Raw genomic sequence first — 20,231 nt, 5'->3', positions numbered from 1 at the left:
CCATTGGTCCTTTTAAAAATAAAACATTTCATAATCTGTCACAGAAGTAGAAAAATAACAATAAAATAAATACTTCAGACATAGTTAGGGTTACAAGGAATAAATAAACAAGTATTTGTGGATACCTACTGTCCAGTGCAAGAAATTAAATTCCCCACCCAGTAGCCTATCCAATTACATTTACTTTCCTACCCAGTTATCTTTTTAGTTATCTTTTTTTTTTTTTTTTTTAGACAGGTTCTCACTCTGTCCCCCAGGCTGGAGTACAATGAAAAGGAAAGATCATAGCTCACTGCAGCCTCCAACTCCTGAGCTCACATGATCCTCCTGCCTTAGCCACCCAAAGCACTGGGATTACAGGCGTGGGCCACTGTGCCTGGTCTTATTATTATTTTTAATTACGCATAAATTGAACATATTTATGGGGTAAGGTGTGAGATTTTGGTACCTGTTTACAAGGTGTAATGATTACATCAGGGTGATTATCACATCCATCATTTCAAACATTTATCGTTTCTTTGTGTTGGGAACATTTATAATCCACTCGTCTAGCTATTTGAGAATATACAATAAGTTGTTAACTGTAGTCAGCCTATTGTGTGATAGAACACTTAACCTATTCTTCCTGTCTAGCTGTACTTTTGTATTGGTTAACCAACCTCTTACTACATAGTTCCCACATCCTTCCCTTCGTCTAGTAACCACTACTACACTCTCTACTGGTATGAGATCACATTTTTTAGCTTCCACATGTGAATGAGAATACATGGTATTTGTCTTTATGTGCCTAAGTTATTTTGCTTAACAATGTCCTCCAAGCTCATCCACATTCTGAGTTCTCAAGTATTAGTGTTAGTCCATGTCATGTGTGTCTATTGATTTTTATTGTCAAGTAATTCTTACATTAATATCATACTATTATTTATTCAGGTTATATAATATGCATTTCTTAGTTCATTTTCTGTTGCTTATAACAGAATACCTGCAACTTTGAAATTCATAAAGAAAAGAAGTTTCTTTCTTACAGTTATAGAGGCTGAGGAGTAAAGCAGGAGGGGCTGCATTTGGTGATGGCCTTCTTGCTGGGGGAGATGCTGCAGATTCCCAAGGCAGAAGAAGTTATCCATGGTAAGGGGGCTGAGTGTGCTAGCTCAGGTCTCACTTCCTTTCATTAAGCCACCAGTCCCCTTACCACGATAACTTATTAATCCGTTAGCCCACTGGTTTATTAATCTACCTAGGAATAGATTAATTCATTCATGAGAACAAAGCCCTCATAACCCAATCCCCTCTTAAAGTCCCTACCTCTCAACACTGCCACATTCATGATTAAGTTTTGGAGGGGACAAACTTTCAAACCATGACAATATTCTAATATCTGATAGGACAAGCACCCTTCCTCTCCCTTTATGGAATTATTTTTTTTTAATTTTACTTATTTTTTTATTCTTCCTCCAGGAAATGTAAGATTTCAGTCAAGTTAAAGAAGTTCTACTGGAACTTTTATTTGGTTGTCTTTAAAAGTATGCATTAAATTAAAATAATAAAAATATTTCAGATATTCCATCTTTATATCTACTAGTCTGGCATGTTTACATTTTAAAATTATCATAATTCTCTAGAAAATATTATCTTTCCTTCATGTAATTATCATGTACTTTTTGTTATAGAAATGCCTAAGAATTTTATTTCTGTTGTGATTTGATCTTTTATTTTTTCATCAGTTTATAGATCAAAATTTATAAGACATAGGAAAACAAAGCATTTTTTTCACTTGTTCAGTGCATATATTAAATGCTTAATAACTTTAAGTGATTTTTTCCATCATTTTTCTGGGTTTAATAATTATATAATCTGTTAACAACAATTTGTCTATTTCCTATCACTACATAACTAATTTCTACTTCATATTTCATTGTATTTTTCAGAATTTTAAGAATGTAAAAATAATAAGTCTATTAATAAGGATCATTGCTTTATTAATTATTTTAATGAAATACTTCTAAAACTTTCAATTATGATAAAAATTTAAGATTGCAATGTTTATCATATTGAGTTATCTTGCCATATCTAGTTTTACCAAAAAAACAGTCAGCAAGAGACGTTAAATTTTATTAAAGGCCTGTGGCCTTTAATTCATATTCACATGTGTTTTGGTTTGCTTTGGTTGAATTTTACCCATGAGCAATGGTGTATCAAGGGCAGGCAGCGGGAGCTCTCTGGCCTGGGTACAGGCCATTGTTTAGAATTTAGAGCAACAAACATGTTTTGTCTAGGAGGAGTGTTTTATCTCTGACATTATATAGAACTGAAAGTATATGATTATAATAAAAAGCAGAAGGACTTTTATTAATTTTATTATTGTTTTAAAATGCTCTACAACAGTGTATCCTTTTGTAATTATAGCCAGGGCTGATGGCTCCCACTATCCTGTCTCTGGTAAGACATTGCCTATCACCCCTTGTAACATAATAGATTTTCCAAAATAAGCCATCCTTACACTCCTATGAATAGATTAATTCCTTTATGAGAACAGAGCCGTCATAAGCCAAACACCTCTTAGAGTCCCTACCTCTCAATACTGCCACATTGGTGATTAAATTTTAGAGGGGACAAATATTTAAACCATGGCAATATTCTAGTATCTGATAAGGGTAAGCGCCTTTCCACTGCCTATTTGGAGAATTCTTTTGTATACACACTGTGTAGAATTTAGTTTGTAGGTTTTCTGCAGAAAACTTACATTATATTTATATTATAGTTATAATATAACTATATACAAACTATAAATATACTGATATATTAAACATAACTATATATAAACTTTAAATATAACTATATATTTAATAAATATAAATATGTTTATATTATATTTATATTATAGTCATAGCTATTAACTATTACTTCATTATATATATTTTATTTACATATATTTTAGATATATAATATATAATATCTTCTATTATATATTATATATAAAATGAAGTAATACTTTTGAATAGAAAACCTATAAATATATAATGAAGTAATCATTTTTAATAGAAAACCTACATCTCTATATATATTTTTTTTTTTTTTTAAATTTTTGTGACAGGGTCTCATTCTGTTGCCCAGGCTGGAGTGTCTTTGCCCAGTCATAGCTCACTGCAGCCTTGGACACTTGGGCTCAAGTTATCCTCCTATCTCAGCCTCCAATGTAGCAGAGACTGTAGGCACATGCTGCTGTGACTGGTTAGTTCTTTTCTTCAGAAACGTTTTTTGTAGAGATGTGAGGGTGTCCCACTATGTGGCCCAGGCTAGTCTTGAACTTCTGGCTTCAAGTCATCCTCCTGCCTTGGCCTCCCAAAGCTCTGGGATTACAGGCATGAGCTACTGTGCCTGACATTAATTCTATATTTATATTAAGAATTGGTGTATAATTTTGTGGGGTGGGGGGTGATCAGACATATCATACTTTGGTGTCAGAATTGTATTTACTACATAAAATAAATTAGCTAATTATCCTTTATTGATTTTTAATATTTATTTAATTTTAAAGTGTACATTTACTTATTCTACATCCATTAACTTGAGAACAGAATACATGGAAGAAAGGTATTCCTTGAGAGTTTGAAATAACTATCCATTAAAGTGTCTGAGTATTTACTTAGTAAATTTTAAATTGTCTTTCAAGTTTTTTTAATTAGAATTTTTACTTTTCAATAAAGAAAATAAACATTTCACTGATATTTTAAAATAGTGACAAAGCTTTTTTACAAATTTTGTCTTGTTATTTTACCCTATTATTCCTTATTTTGTGTATCTGGGTGAGTTCTAGTATTCCTGAATTATAGTTTTCAGAATTCTGTCTGCAGTTCTTTCATGCTACTGGAATTTAATTTATTATTTTTTCTACTACTCTGTATTTTGATTTATTGACTCATACTATTATCTTTACTAATTTCTATTTCTTTAAACTTCCCTAATTTTTGGCTCAATTAATATGTCTTTCTCTTGATACTTGTTTAAGGAGTATTAAGGAATAAAATGGACAGTTAATGGATAGTGGTATTATTTTCTTTATAGTCTATAAAATCTAACATTATTTTAGATTTTTCTTTGATACAGTATTATTTAGGAGCGCTTAAATTTCTATATATTTTTTCTTTCGTCAATTTCTTATTAATAATTATACTATAATTATTGAATACGATCTGTTTAATTTGTGTTTTGGGGCAAATGAATTTTTGTGGCCTAGTTAATGGTCTTGAAACTTTGTTGAAATATTGTTTTATTAAAAATTATAATATTTATCAAAAGGTCGCCAGATTAAACAAAAACTCAATTTGCAAGTGAAAATGATCATTTGGCATCCTGGCATGGTTCAGACAAAATGTACTTCTTTCCAAGAACGTTCAATAGTAATTGAATTGGTGTCACATCACTTTTTATATTTGTACCCAATATAGAAAGACCTGGGTTCAAATACTAGCTCTGCTACAAGTGCTGTCATTTGAATGTGTCCTCCAAAAAGCATGTGTTGGAAACTTAATCCCCGATGTATCAGTGTTGGGAGGTGGAGCTTAACAGAAGGTGTTTAGGTCATGAGGGCTCTACCTTCGTGAATGGATTAAAGCCAATTTTAAAAGAGCCTGGGGCTGCAAATTCAATCTCTTAGTGCTTTCTCACCCTCTCTTTGCTCTTCCACCATGGGATGACACAGCAAGACACCCCTCACCAGATGCAGCCCCTCAGTTTTAGACTTCCCAGCCTCCAGACCGTGAGCCAAATAAATTTGTGTTCATTACAAACCAGGTACAGGTATTCTGTTATAGCAAAATAAACAAATTAAGAAAACAAGTCACTAAATTCTGACCTCTTAGTTTTCTTGTCAGTAAATGACAAGAATAATACCAACTTTGAGGTGTCTTGTGTGAGAATTAAATGAATTAATGAATGTCAAGTGCAGTGTCTGCCAATAATCGACACTATAAACCATTGGTTCTTCCTAATTTCATTACTTCTGGGAAGAGGTTCTTTTAATTATTTCTGAGACTCTGCTGATTCCTTGCTCACTCTGTCTTGAGTACACTTTTTCATTCTGTTCTCTTGGCTCTCAGTATAGTTAGTCATCTCTACAGTCTGTCTTGAGCATTAGCAGTGAGGGGATTTTATATCTTCCCAGCTTTTGACAGAAAGAATAACTGCTGTTCTTATAGCAGTTATAAGCTGAAATTATATCTCCCAATTCCCTAAAACATGGATTCTTTGACTTTTCCTGAGCAAAAGTATGGGGAGAATGACCAGAGAATTTTACTGTTTGGCCATTTCACAAATTCTGTCAAGAGCATAACAGGTCTCCTCAGTGTATATATATCTAATCTATTATGCTTGTAGCTTACTATAGAGATGATTTGTTTGTTCTAGCAATTTTTCACGTTAAAAATGTACACAAAACATTGAATTATTGCTAAAGCTTCTGATTAACTTACATTTTGAGCTATGATACAGAAATATGACTTGCTGGTCAATAAATAACTAACAACATATTTCAAAAACAACTAAATGATTGTGGAATATTTTAATTGGTTGTTTGGAAAATGTATATTTTAGCCCAAATCTGAGTACGTATTAATTACTTAGCATTAATTCTTGATTTTTTAATTTCAGTTTGAAGAAGAAACAGAAAAGCTTCTCTATGAGTTTTAGAAAAAGTACAGTCATCATTTTCTTTATTTTTGCATAACCCCACATAACTAAATATCATTTTGCCAAAATGCTTATGTTTCATTTGCCTTCGAAAACCCCTAAATTTTTCTGTATTCAGAAAGCATTCACCTGGCCATTAACATCAGATCATTGCCATTTGTTTGCAGAGATATTCCCGTTAATAATATTACTATGTAAACATGTCAGTTAGCAGAAAAGGTCAATATATGACAATAGTTCTTTTGGCAAAGAACATAGCCCGAGTCTGAAGAGCAAATAATATGAGAGCATTTAAGTAATCTTTGTGAGATTACAAAATATGGATGAAGTTTGTAAGTTAGTGAATAAACAGATCATCAGAGATAGCATACTTAAAATTAATTAACTATTGAATAGCCCTCATAAAATACTCCTAACAACACAGTCTGAATCTTCAGATGTCATATGTCACATAGTAATTATTATCATTTGTATTAATTGTGTGTTTCATGGAATAATGTAAGACTTCATACTAATGACTTTATATATGTTAGATAATATGCTTGTCATATTAGATAATATACTTGTCATAGTTGTATAATATAACAACTATGAGTTGTTATATTATCTTTATTGTTAATCACAGGGCTTGTTAATGTTGGAACTAGTTTTCAAATATAGTTGATCTTCCTCTCATATATGGATGGATCTCAAAATTTCCTACACACTTTCCCTAATGCTGCAACATTGAAACTTCTTTTTAACAAAAACTGACTTAATACCAAGAATGGGATTGCATCTAGGAGGAGCCACAGTATGGGACTTCAGGCCAGTAACCTGGTAACAGGCAGAAAGGACACAGATATTACAGGCTGGAAAGCTGGTGGACTAGAGTTATTACATGGAAAAATATTTGTAAACATGTTTCTAGTGAGTTATTTTAAACAGATTACATACTAATCAAGGATGTAGCATTAAGGAAAATGGGTAGGACATTTAAAAATGTTAATATAATTGGCTCACATGAGAGAGATGTATGTGGGTTTCATCCATCAAGTTTGCTCTGATTAAGGAAGTTCTTTCTGCTTGAGACAAGAAATTTATGTTGACTGGAATTCTGAAAATGTGACAACACATGGGGCTGAAAAAGTTACCTGGGGAATTCTGAGAATACAGTGATATCATGGTTTTTAATATCTGCAACTCCCTACCCCTTATAAAAAGACAGAATTTTAAAAAATAATTTTAATAAAAGAACCTCACACTCACCAACTACATCAAAACTAGGTAATATAACATCACTATGACTCCCCCAAATAAAAGTGCATGGTGACAAGTCAGCTAAAAGACCTGTCTTGTATATGCATATATGCAGGAAGAAGTGAAGAGAAGCAACAGAACCTCTGATAGACCCTGATAGGAAACTCAAAATTGCCAACAGCTACTCTGCAAAGTGTGACAAGCTAATTTAAGAATAGCAGCGGAAACTTGTAGGAGGTTTTGAAGGATCCAATTTGTGATTGAGTACAGTGTTTACCAGACTTTCTGAAATTTGGAGTATTCTGCTCTATGAACTCTCAAAATAATCAGCCAAATCTCCTTCCAGGAAAATTCCCCAATCAGATGATTCTTTTGGGAGTAGAATCCAAATTGATCAAAACAGGGATCATAGGGGCAATTAAATTGAAATGGTGAGAATAAACATATGGGAAAGGAACATAGCCAGGAAATCTCAAAAAGTAAGAGGCCATGCTTTTGAACACTTCATGAAATTCACTAAAGAGTATTATAAAACTTTTTTTTTCTTTTTTTTTAAAGGAGCAATGTATTTATTTGGAGTAAAGTTGATTCAGGCCCTTCATTTATTCATTCAACAAATACATCTTGAATGTCTCTTAGGGGTAAGATATTGTGCATGATACAAACAAATCTGGATCACACACAGTATCAACCCTCAGGGAATGTATAACCTAGAATCACAGAAAAACTATACTACATAATAGTAGCTCAAATATTCATTCAAGGGTAAGACCAATATTATACTTCAAAGATATTGCCAAAGAAACACTTACTAAGTTTGTTGGAATGTTATTTTAATTATTGTATAAGAGAGTTCTAAAAGTATTTAAAAATGTAAATATCTTCCCTTGTCAAAAATTAAGTATATATAAAAAATTTAATAATATCAAAGTTATTTCAATATTATTACTCAGCAAAGACCACCGCATATACTAATCTTTGTACGTTAGGATATAAAACTAATCATAAAACTGATCATAAAACTATTATCAGAAGACTAATCATAATCACAAAACTAATCATAAAACTGATCATATTGGCAGTTCCAAAAAAACCTAGCCTTAGGTTCTCAAGGTTTATTTATAAATCTCATGTCTAATAAAGTCAGGATAACTGCAAAAGATAAATGATTTAAGTAAAAAATAATATATTACTTTAAAAATTCATTTTTATTTCTATTGACCTGTTGTTTGCAAATTATTAGAAACATTCACTATAATGTTTAGGAAATTCAATTTTTTTATTTTATTTATTTTATTATTATTATGATTATTATTATTATTATTATTATTATTATACTTTAAGTTTTAGGGTACATGTGCACAATGTGCAGGTTAGTTACATATGTACACACGTGCCATGCTGGTGCGCTGCACCCACTAACTCGTCATCTAGCATTAGGTATATCTCCCAATGCTATCCCTCCCCCCTCCCCCCAACCCCACAACAGTCCCCAGAGTGTGATGTTCCCCTTCCTGTGTCCATGTGTTCTCATTGTTCAATTCCCACCTATGAGTGAGAATATGCGGTGTTTGGTTTTTTGTTCTTGCGATAGTTTACTGAGAATGATGTTGTCCAATTTCATCCATGTCCCTACAAAGGACATGAACTCATCATTTTTTATGGCTGCATAGTGTTCCATGGTGTATATGTGCCACATTTTCTTAATCCAGCCTATCATTGTTGGACATTTGGGTTGGTTCCAAGTCTTTGCTTGGAATAGTGCTGCAATAAACATACGTGTGCATGTGTCTTTATAGCAGCATGATTTATAGTCCTTTGGGTATATACCCAGTAATGGGATGGCTGGGTCAAATGGTATTTCTAGTTCTAGATCCCTGAGGAATCGCCACACTGACTTCCACAGTGGTTGAACTAGTTTACATTCCCACCAATAGTGTAAAAGTGTTCCTATTTCTCCACATCCTCTCCAGCACCTGTTGTTTCCTGACTTTTTAATGATTGCCATTCTAACTGGTGTGAGATGGTATCTCACTGTGGTTTTGATTTGAATTTCTCTGATGGCCAGTGATGGTGAGCATTTTTTCATGTATTTTTTGGCTGCATAAATGTCTTCTTTTGAGAAGTGTCTGTTCATGTCCTTCGCCCACTTTTTCATGGGGTTGTTTGTTTTTTTCTTGTAAATTTGTTTGAGTTCATTGTAGATTCTGGATATTAGCCCTTTGTCAGATGAGTAGGTTGCGAAAATTTTCTCCCATTTTGTAGGTTGCCTGTTCACTCTGATGGTAGTTTCTTTTGCTGTGCAGAAGCTCTTTAGTTTAATTAGATCCCATTTGTCAATTTCGGCTTTTGTTGCCATTGCTTTTGGTGTTTTAGACATGAAGTCCTTGCCCATGCCTATGTCCTGAATGGTAATGCCTAGGTTTTCTTCTAGGATTTTTATGGTTTTAGGTCTAACGTTTAAGTCTTTAATCCATCTTGAATTGATTTTTGTATAAGGTGTAAGGAAGGGATCCAATTTCAGCTTTCTACATATGGCTAGCCAGTTTTCCCAGCACCATTTATTAAATAGGGAATCCTTTCCCCATTGCTTGTTTTTCTCAGGTTTGTCAAAGATCAGATAGTTGTAGATACGCTGCGTTATTTCTGAGGGCTCTGTTCTGTTCCATTGATCTCTATCTCTGTTTTGGTACAAGTACCATGCTGTTTTGGTTACTGTAGCCTTGTAGTATAGTTTGAAGTCAGGTAGCGTGATGCCTCCAGCTTTGTTCTTTTGGCTCAGGATTGATTTGGCGATGCGGGCTCTTTTTTGGTGCCATATGAACTTTAAAGTAGTTTTTTCCAATTCTGTGAAGAAAGTCATTGGTAGCTTGATGGGGATGGCATTGAATCTGTAAATTACCTTGGGCAGTATGGCCATTTTCACGATATTGATTCTTCCTACCCATGAGCATGGAATGTTCTTCCATTTGTTTGTATCCTCTTTTATTTCCTTGAGCAGTGGTTTGTAGTTCTCCTTGAAGAGGTCCTTCACATCCCTTGTAAGTTGGATTCCTAGGTATTTTCTTCTCTTTGAAGCAATTGTGAATGGGAGTTCACTCATGATTTGGCTCTCTGTTTGTCTGTTGTTGGTGTATAAGAATGCTTGTGATTTTTGTACATTGATTTTGTATGCTGAGACTTTGCTGAAGTTGCTTATCAGCTTAAGGAGATTTTGGGCTGAGACAATGGGGTTTTCTAGATATACAATCATGTCATCTGCAAACAGGGACAATTTGACTTCCTCTTTTCCTAATTGAATACCCTTTATTTCCTTCTCCTGCCTAATTGCCCTGGCCAGAACTTCCAACACTATGTTGAATAGGAGTGGTGAGAGAGGGCATCCCTGTCTTGTGCCAGTTTTCAAAGGGAATGCTTCCAGTTTTTGCCCATTCAGTATGATATTGGCTGTGGGTTTGTCATAGATAGCTCTTATTATTTTGAAATATGTCCCATCAATACCTAATTTATTGAGAGTTTTTAGCATGAAGCATTGTTGAATTTTGTCAAAGGCCTTTTCTGCATCTATTGAGATAATCATGTGGTTTTTGTCTTTGGTTCTGTTTATATGCTGGATTACATTTATTGATTTGCATATATTGAACCAGCCTTGCATCCCAGGGATGAAGCCCACTTGATCATGGTGGATAAGCTTTTTGATGTGCTGCTGGATTCGGTTTGCCAGTATTTTATTGAGGATTTTTGCATCAATGTTCATCAAGGATATTGGTCTAAAATTCTCTTTTTTGGTTGTGTCTCTGCCCGGCTTTGGTATCAGGATGATGCTGGCCTCATAAAATGAGTTAGGGAGGATTCCCTCTTTTTCTATTGATTGGAATAGTTTCAGAAGGAATGGTACCAGTTCCTCCTTGTACCTCTGGTAGAATTCGGCTGTGAATCCATCTGGTCCTGGACTCTTTTTGGTTGGTAAGCTATTGATTATTGCCACAATTTCAGCTCCTGTTATTGATCTATTCAGAGATTCAACTTCTTCCTGGTTTAGTCTTGGAAGAGTGTATGTGTCGATGAATTTATCCATTTCTTCTAGATTTTCTCGTTTATTTGCGTAGAGATGTTTGTAGTATTCTCTGATGGTAGTTTGTATTTCTGTGGGATCAGTGGTGATATCCCCTTTATCATTTTTTATTGCATCTATTTGATTCTTCTCTCTTTTTTTCTTTATTAGTCTTGCTAGCGGTCTATTAATTTTGTTGATCCTTTCAAAAAACCAGCTCCTGGATTCATTAATTTTTTGAAGGGTTTTCTGTGTCTCTATTTCCTTCAGTTCTGCTCTGATTTTAGTCATTTCTTGCCTTCTGTTAGCTTTTGAATGTGTTTGCTCTTGCTTTTCTAGTTCTTTTAATTGTGATTTAGGGTGTCAATTTTGGATCTTTCCTGCTTTCTCTTGTGGGCATTTAGTGCTATAAATTTCCCTCTACACACTGCTTTGAATGCGTCCCAGAGATTCTGGTATGTTGTGTCTTTGTTCTCATTGGTTTCAAAGAACATCTTTATTTCTACCTTCATTTCGTTATGTACCCAGTAGTCATTCAGGAGCAGGTTGTTCAGTTTCCATGTAGTTGAGCGGTTTTGAGTGAGATTCTTAATCCTGAGTTCTAGTTTGATTGCACTGTGGTCAGAGAGATAGTTTGTTATAATTTCTATTCTTTTACATTTGCTGAGGAGAGCATTACTTCCAAGTATGTGGTCAATTTTGGAATTGGTGTGGTGCTGAAAAAAATGTATATTCTGTTGATTTGGGGTGGAGAGATCTGTAGATGTCTATTAGGTCTGCTTGGTGCAGAGCTGAGTTCAATACCTGGGTATCCTTGTTGACTTTCTGTCTCGTTGATCTGTCTAATGTTTACAGTGGGTGTTAAAGTCTCCCATTATTAATGTGTGGGAGTCTAAGTCTCTTTGTATGTCACTCAGGACTTGCTTTATGAATCTGGGTGCTCCTGTATTGGATGCATATATATTTAGGATAGTTAGCTCTTCTGGTTGAATTGATCCCTTTACCATTATGTAATGGCCTTCTTTGTCTCTTTTGATCTTTGTTGGTTTAAAGTCTGTTTTATCAGAGACTAGGATTGCAACCCCTGCCTTTTTTTGTTTTCCATTTGCTTGGTAGATCTTCCTCCATCCCTTTATTTTGAGCCTATGTGTGTCTCTGCATGTGAGATGGGTTTCCTGAATACAGCACACTGATGGGTCTTGACTCTTTATCCAATTTGCCAGTCTATGTCTTTTAATTGGAGCATTTAGTCCATTTACATTTAAAGTTAATATTGTTATGTGTGAATTTGATCCTGTCATTATGATGTTAGCTGGTTATTTTGCTCATTAGTTGATGCAGTTTCTACCTAGTCTCGATGGTCTTTACATTTTGGCATGATTTTGCAGTGGCTGGTACTGGTTGTTCCTTTCCATGTTTAGCGCTTCCTTCAGGAGCTCTTTTAGGGCAGGCCTGGTGGTGACAAAATCTCTCAGCATTTGCTTGTCTGTAAAGTATTTTATTCCTCCTTCACTTATGAAGCTTAGTTTGGCTGAATATGAAATTCTGGGTTGAAAATTCTTTTCTTTGAGAATGTTGAATATTGGCCCCCACTCTCTTCTGGCTTGTAGAGTTTCTGCCGAGAGATCTGCTGTTAGTCTGATGGGCTTCCCTTTGAGGGTAACCCGACCTTTCTCTCTGGCTGCCCTTAACACTTTTTCCTTCATTTCAACTTTGGTGAATCTGACAATTATGTGTCTTGGAGTTGCTCTTCTCGAGGAGTATCTTTGTGGCATTCTCTGTATTTCCTGAATCTGAATGTTGGCCTGCCTTGCTAGATTGGGGAAGTTCTCCTGGATAATATCCTGCAGAGTGTTTTCCAACTTGGTTCCATTCTCCCCATCACTTTCAGATACACCAATCAGACGTATATTTGGTCTTTTCACATAGTCCCATATTTCTTGGAGGCTTTGCTCGTTTCTTTTTATTCTTTTTTCTCTAAACTTCCCTTCTCGCTTCATTTCATTCATTTCATCTTCCATCGCTGATACCCTTTCTTCCAGGTGATCGCATCGGCTCCTGAGGCTTCTGCATTCTTCACATAGTTCTCAAGCCTTGGTTTTCAGCTCCATCAGCTCCTTTAAGCACTTCTCTGTATTGGTTATTCTAGTTATACATTCTTCTAAATTTTTTTTCAAAGTTTTCAACTTCTTTGCCTTTGGTTTGAATGTCCTCCTGTAGCTTGGAGTAATTTGATCATCTGAAGCCTTCTTCTCTCAGCTCGACAAAGTCATTCTCTGTCCAGCTTTGTTCTGTTGCTGGTGAGGAACTGCATTCCTTTGGAGGAGGAGAGGCACTCTGCTTTTTAGAGTTTCCAGTGTTTCTGCTAGTTTTTTCACCATCTTTGTGGTTTTATCTACTTTTGGTTTTGATGATGGTGATGTACAGATGGGTTTTTGGTGTGGATGTCCTTTCTGTTTGTTAGTTTTCCTTCTAACAGAGAGGACCCTCAGCTGCAGGTCTGGTGGAGTACCCGGCCGGCCATGTGAGGTGTCAGTCTGCCCCTGCTAGGGGGTGCCTCCCAGTTAGGCTGCCCGGGGGTCAGGGGTCAGGGACCCACTTGAGGAGGCAGTCTGCCCGTTCTCAGATCTCCAGCTGTGTGCTGGGAGAACCACTGCTCTCTTCAAAGATGTCAGACAGACACTTAAGTCTGCAGAGGTTACTGCTGTCTTTTTGTTTGTCTGTGCCCTGCCCCCAGAGGTGGAGCCTACAGAGGCAGGCAGGCCTCCTTGAGCTGTGGTGGGCTCCACCCAGTTCCAGCTTCCGGGCTGCTTTGTTTACCTAAGAAAGCCTGGGCAATGGCGGGTGCCCCTCCCCCAGCCTCGCTGCCGCCTTGCAGTTTGATCTCTTGATCTCAGATTGCTGTGCCAGCAATCAGCAAGACTCCGTGGGCGTAGGACCCTCTGAGCCATGTGCGAGACACAATCTCCTGGTGCGCCATTTTTTAAGCCCTTCGGAAAAGCGTGGTATTCGGGTTGGAGTGACCCTTTCTTCCAGGTGCCATCTGTCACCCCTTTCTTTGACTAGGAAAGGGAACTCTCTGACCCCTTGCACTTCCCGAGTGAGGCAATGCCTCGCCCTGCTTCGCTCGCGCACGGTGCGCGCATCCACTGACCTGCGCCCACTGTCTGGCACTCCCTAGTGAGATGAACCCAGTACCTCAGATGGAAATGCAGAAATCACCCGTCTTCTGCCTCGCTCACGCTGGGAGCTGTAGACTGGAGCTGTTCCTATTCGGCCATCTTGGCTCCTCCCTCCTATAAAACTTTTTTTTTTAAGCAATGCTGACATGTCTCTTACCTCTAGAAGTATTAGAAAAGTAATTTCCTGGAAATTTAGTGAAAGAATTATAATCAAATCCCATATAAAGTTACTATAAAAAATAAGACAATGAAAAGATAAATTATATTCCTACAGACTATAGGCGTTTCCTTACCAATATATTCAATCAGTTAGGTCTTGCAGATTTATTCAAACTCTGATTACTGTTAATAAAACACACTTGCATTTTGAGGTCATGGATAAAAGATAAAATGTCACAAAGAGCAAAATAACTTTGAATTAGAGAAAGTCAGAAATGGGAAGGGTGTGGTGGCTCACGCCTGTAATCCTAGCACTTTCGGAGGCTGAGGCGGGCAGATCACAAGGTCAGGAGATCAAGACCATCTTGGCTAACAAGGTGAAACTCTGTCTCTACTAAAAATACAAAAAAAAAAAAAAAAAAAAATTAGCTGGGCGTGGTGGCGTGGTGGCGGGCCCCTGTAGTCCCTGCTACTCGGGAGGCTGAGGCAGGAGAATGGCGTGAACCCGGAAGGTGGAGCTTGCAGTGAGCCGAGATTGCGCCACTGCACTGCAGCCTGGACGACAGAGCGAGACTCCGTCTCAAAAAAAAAAAAAAAAAAAAAGTCAGAAATGAGATCATAGAACTCAGCAAAATATTAGAAAACAAATATTAAGAAATGAAGTCTAAACTAGAAGGAACATAGAACAAAGAAACACAATAGATACAATAGATAGAGAAATAGAAAGAAAAAAGAAGAAATATTTAAAAATAAAAAAGAAAGAGAAAGATTAAAGGAGTCCAGAAAAAGAATGTTAAAATACGTGCACAATAGGAGTCCCCAAAGAGGAAAATCAAAACAATGAAATGAAAACAAGATTAAAAATGAAAATTCAAAATCTTCCTTGAAATAAAATACAGTTGAAACTATATGCTAAAATGACACTACTTAGCTAGGAAAAGTCAACTCAAAAATGACAAATTCTAGGCATATTCTAAGAAAATTACTGATCCTACAGAATAAAATAAAATAAAATAAAGGAAGAAAAAGAAATAAAAAAAGGGAGATTTCCAAAACATATCAAGCCACTTATGAAGGAAACAGAAACAGATTTTGAGCATGTTTCTCAATAGTAATACTTTATGCCAAATCACCATAGTATAAAATACATTTAGCTACATTGGAAAAGAAATTAAAATTGGGGGTATATTTTACATCCAGCCAAACTAACTGTTAGATATAGAGGCCACAGAAATATGGTTGTAAATATCATTCATGTTCCGATAAACCTCTAGGAGAAATCTACTAGGAAATTATCTTCCAACAACCAAAACTGCAAGAGAATCATCTACTTAAGGACTTTTGATAAGCATTAAAAATGTTTACATGTAAAACTTAGATTAATAATGGTCTCAAAGGAGATAGTATAATATATAGTAGCTGTATGTCTGACAATGTAGGTATAGGACAATTATCAAAAATGATGGGAGAAAGCAAATAAAAAGTATAAAAAGATTACTAGACATAAGTGGGTATTACTTTAAATCATATGTCTTAAGACAAGGAAAGGAAAAGATAAAATTAATAGCTAATGTCAATATTGCTTATCATAGGAAGCCAATATGCAATAACCAAAGAAGCAAAAGGGCATCGAAAAGAGAAATAGGGCTCTAATATAATAATACTGATATAAAATTACTCATTAGAATAAAAATATAGACTTTCTTAAATACTAAAATATCTATTTAAAAGAGAGAATGAGAAAAAAGACCATTTAATGACAAACTATTCACATAAAAATTTGTACAAATATTAAAGTAGCATTAAAAATATTAAGTAGATGAACTATATAAACACACATTTACATAATCTGAAATTTTCCTTTTATTTGTAAGATATATATACATATATTTATTATATATATTTATATATATAGTTTAAGTAAAAGCAAATTTGTAGAGTAGCTGACAAAAAATATCACACAACTTAAAGAAAGTGATTCAGAATAATGTTTTTATTTTTATTTTAAGGATTGATGAAAACTTACTGGACAAATGAGGATAAAAGACAGCAGGGTTACAATCTTGATATCTGAGAAAATAGAATTTAGAACAAAACAAATGCACTGAAAGAAACAAAGGTTACTATTGGATGTCAAAGACTACAATTCAAATAATTTTTTTAATACATATACATCCAGTGCCACAATAAGCTTTAATAAAGCAGAAATTATAGAAGATGCAAGGAAAAATAGAAATACAGCAAAAAAGAAGTGTGAGGGGTGGTACTAAATCCTACAATATAGTAAAACATACTACTAAGTCTGTAGTTTTAAAAGTATGGTATTAGCGAAGATAGCCAGAGGAACAGAAGAGAAAATTTAGAATTAGGCCCATTTATATATGGATTTAGTATACAATAAAGGCAACATCTCAAATTACTAGAAAAACATATATTTTTAAAAACGTGGTGGAAAAATATATACTTGGGTGAATTTCAAGTGAACAAGGGATTCTATTAAAGAAATGAAGCCGTACAAATAATAGAAGGAAACTTGGGTGAATTTTTCTCTATGCCTAGTCTGAACAAATATTCCATAGTTAGACCAAATCCAGAAATAATAAGGAAAAGTACATTTGCTTACATAAAATTTGTAAAACTATACATGACAAAGGAAAAATAAGGAAACAACAATAATGTATTTAGGAAAATATTTGCAACTTATATCACATACAAAGTCTCAGTATCATACTACATAACAAGCTTCTAAACATATAAAGAAAAGCACCAACCATCCTACAGAAAAATGAGCTAGGGAAATGAACAAACAGTTCATACTGAAAGAAATACAACTGGCTCTAAATCATATAAAAATATTCTCGAGCTTGCTCAAAAAAGAAAAAAATGTCAATTAAAACTACATTGATAACATTTTTCATATATTATACTGGCAAATATCCACAGCTTTGACAACACATTCTCTTGGAAAGGCTGTGAAGAAACTGGCACTCTCATATATTGCTGATGGGAATGCAAAAAGATACATAACACATGGAGGAAAATTTGGCAATTGCTATGAAAATTGCATGAGCACTTTGACCCAGAAATTTTCCTTCTGGGAATTTATCTCAAAAATACACTGGTAATTTTCAAAAAGAGATCTGTACAAAAAATATGCACCATATAGACATATAGTTATCATGAGACTATTTGTAAAAGCTAAAAACTTGAAACACATTAAATGTCCATCAACAGAGAATGATTGAATAAACTCATGTACAATCACACAGTGGAGAATCATGTAGCTGTGAAAAAGAATTAGGAATATTTATATACTTTTATGAAGTAATGTCTACAATATATTGTTAAGTGAAAAAGAAGGTAGTACATAAGCACTTATCTAACAAAGGAAGATATATGTATGTTTAGATAAGGAAGATATGTATATTTCTTTGTTAGGTAAGGAAGATATATATGTATCTTCCTTTGTTAGGAAGGAAGATGTGTGTGTGTGTGTGTGTATATATATATGAAGGAAAGAAGATATATATACACATATACATAGTGTGTGTATATTTATATATACACACACACTTTCACATACCACTGTATGTGTGTGTGCATGCTTATAGTTATATTTAATAAAAGCAAAGAATTAAAAAATAAACAATAAAATTCAGAAAACACTTGTTATATTTATGGTGAAGTGATGACACAGGATGAAGATAGAAGAGCCAGATTTCTGGGAATATGTTTTGTTTATAATCTTTGCTAGACTACTCATATGTATACTCAATTTAAATCTATTTAGAGTTGTTGCTTTAATGCCTTGGGAGCAGAGACTCTTTACATCCTTCGAACTACAACATTCTGGTTGATCAATTCTCTTTAGGTGGTAACTTGAATAGTATGGCTGTTCCTTTATGGAACAGAATCTGAAGCCCATAAAACAGTTTGACAACTATTGAATTAGAAAAGAGAATTATCTCTCATATACTAAATCTACACAAGATTATATATTTTCATTATTACTTACATGTTGATTACAACAAAACACACATATAACTCAAATTTTTAAAAAGGAAAAATTGAAGAATTTTAAGATGAAGAATAAAAGAATATATGTTTATATCAAATGTCAACATAGTTGTTGCTGGACATAAAATTGGCTCTAATCTTTCTAGAAGTCAAAATAAAACAAGTTTCATATCTCTTATTTTCAGACAGAACACAAATAATTCAGCAAGGGATACAAAGTAATTTCTGGTCCAATATTCAGAAAAAAATTACCAGAAAATTATGTAGAAAAGAGGTGACTTTATCAGTTAGAATTCCTTCACTTGCAAGTCAATTTCCATGACTTGCAAGTCATGGAAAATATATTCATGGAAAATCTATTCAAACCAGCTTAAACAATAAGGCTAACCTTGAAAAAAGAGGAAGACCATTTCCAGAAGCCTAGAAAACCTAAAAGCTAAAGGAAGTCATGTGGACTTTTCATGTCTTCCCCCAACTTGGAATACTTGGGTCAATAAGTCTCTAGAAAAGGAGGTGGAGTCAGCTACCTCAATATTTGTGTACTCCATGGAGTAGAGATGAATACGGTAACAAAATTGACTTCTGTTAAAAAAATAAAAAATAAATTGGCCGGGCATGGTGGCTCAGGCCTGTAATCCCAGCACTTTGGAAGGCTGAGGCAGGGGGATCACCTGAAGACAGGAGTTCGAGACTACCTTGGCCAACAAGGTGAAACTCCCATCTCTACTAAAAATACAAAATTAGCCAGGCAGGGTCACGCACTTCTGTAATCCTAGCTACTCAGGAGGCTGAGGCATGAGAATCACTTGAACCCGGGAGGCAGTGGTTGCAGTGAGCCGAGATTGCACCACTGCACTCCAGCCTGGGTGACAAGAGAGAAACTCTGTCTCAAAAAAAAAAAAAATTTAATTAATTTTAAAAAAGAGGACAGAGGGATGGCAAACTCCAATGACCATTACTATGAGTTAATGGGAAATGTCTTTATCATCAACTTTACTACAGTTACCAAGTGGATTTTATGCAACCATTTCTCACTCATCTTTGTTAGAAATCAGGCCTCATAAGAAAGACATCTCAGCCAAGTTTACAAATATGTAGCCTTTATCCAAGTGAGATTGAACTGAGAATGCCTACAGGAATATTGAAAGCACTTCCCTTTGACTAATTCTAACCCAAATTAAATGGCAGATGAGTAAACTGTAGGAATTCTATAAGATAGATTCAGGAAGTTAGGAAGCAAAATACGGGAAAGGCAGAGGGAGCCACTGCACTGCAATATCCATCAAAAAAGAAAATGAAAAAGAGGACAGGCTTTTACGCACTGTTGTAAACAATCCTGCCTGAGTAGCACTTACTAACTGCATTGATAAACACTTGCTCTAGGTACTAGATAGCAAATTGTTTTAGGTTACCTTTACGATAACGAATGTGGTTGCTAGTATTCTGTAAGGGTAGAGCCATTAGTATAAAAAACAGTCAAAAACAGGTAGGGCTGTCAATCAATTATTAAGTTTTCTCACCAAGGAGAAGACCATCTAACCTGATTATAGAAATAGGCTATTGTGGTTCTTAAAAGGAAACCCAGTTTTTAAGAATGTCTTTTAAATAGGCAAAATGCTTACCAAAGACCATAAACTTCTACACTAGGGAACAAGACAGTATGTCTTTTCCTGGATCATTTTCAGAGCATGTGTTACCACATGAGCGCCACAGACATAAGGTAATCTCAATAACATCTTTGTGGAGAATTGAAGCTAAACATCATAACCACCAAAGTAAAGGCCAGGATAGCTTATTGGCTCAATGTATCTACCATCTAGGTAGCCAAATAAGTTTTCTAAATATGTGGAGTTATTAAAAGTGACCCATGCAACATTAGAAAATGACCCATG

The sequence above is a fragment of the Gorilla gorilla genome, chromosome 14 (assembly GCF_029281585.2).
Source record: "Gorilla gorilla gorilla isolate KB3781 chromosome 14, NHGRI_mGorGor1-v2.1_pri, whole genome shotgun sequence".
In the NCBI taxonomy this organism is placed as follows: Eukaryota; Metazoa; Chordata; class Mammalia; order Primates; family Hominidae; genus Gorilla; species Gorilla gorilla.
The sequence above is the reverse complement of the archived record's forward strand: the minus strand, read 5'-3'. Positions refer to the sequence as shown.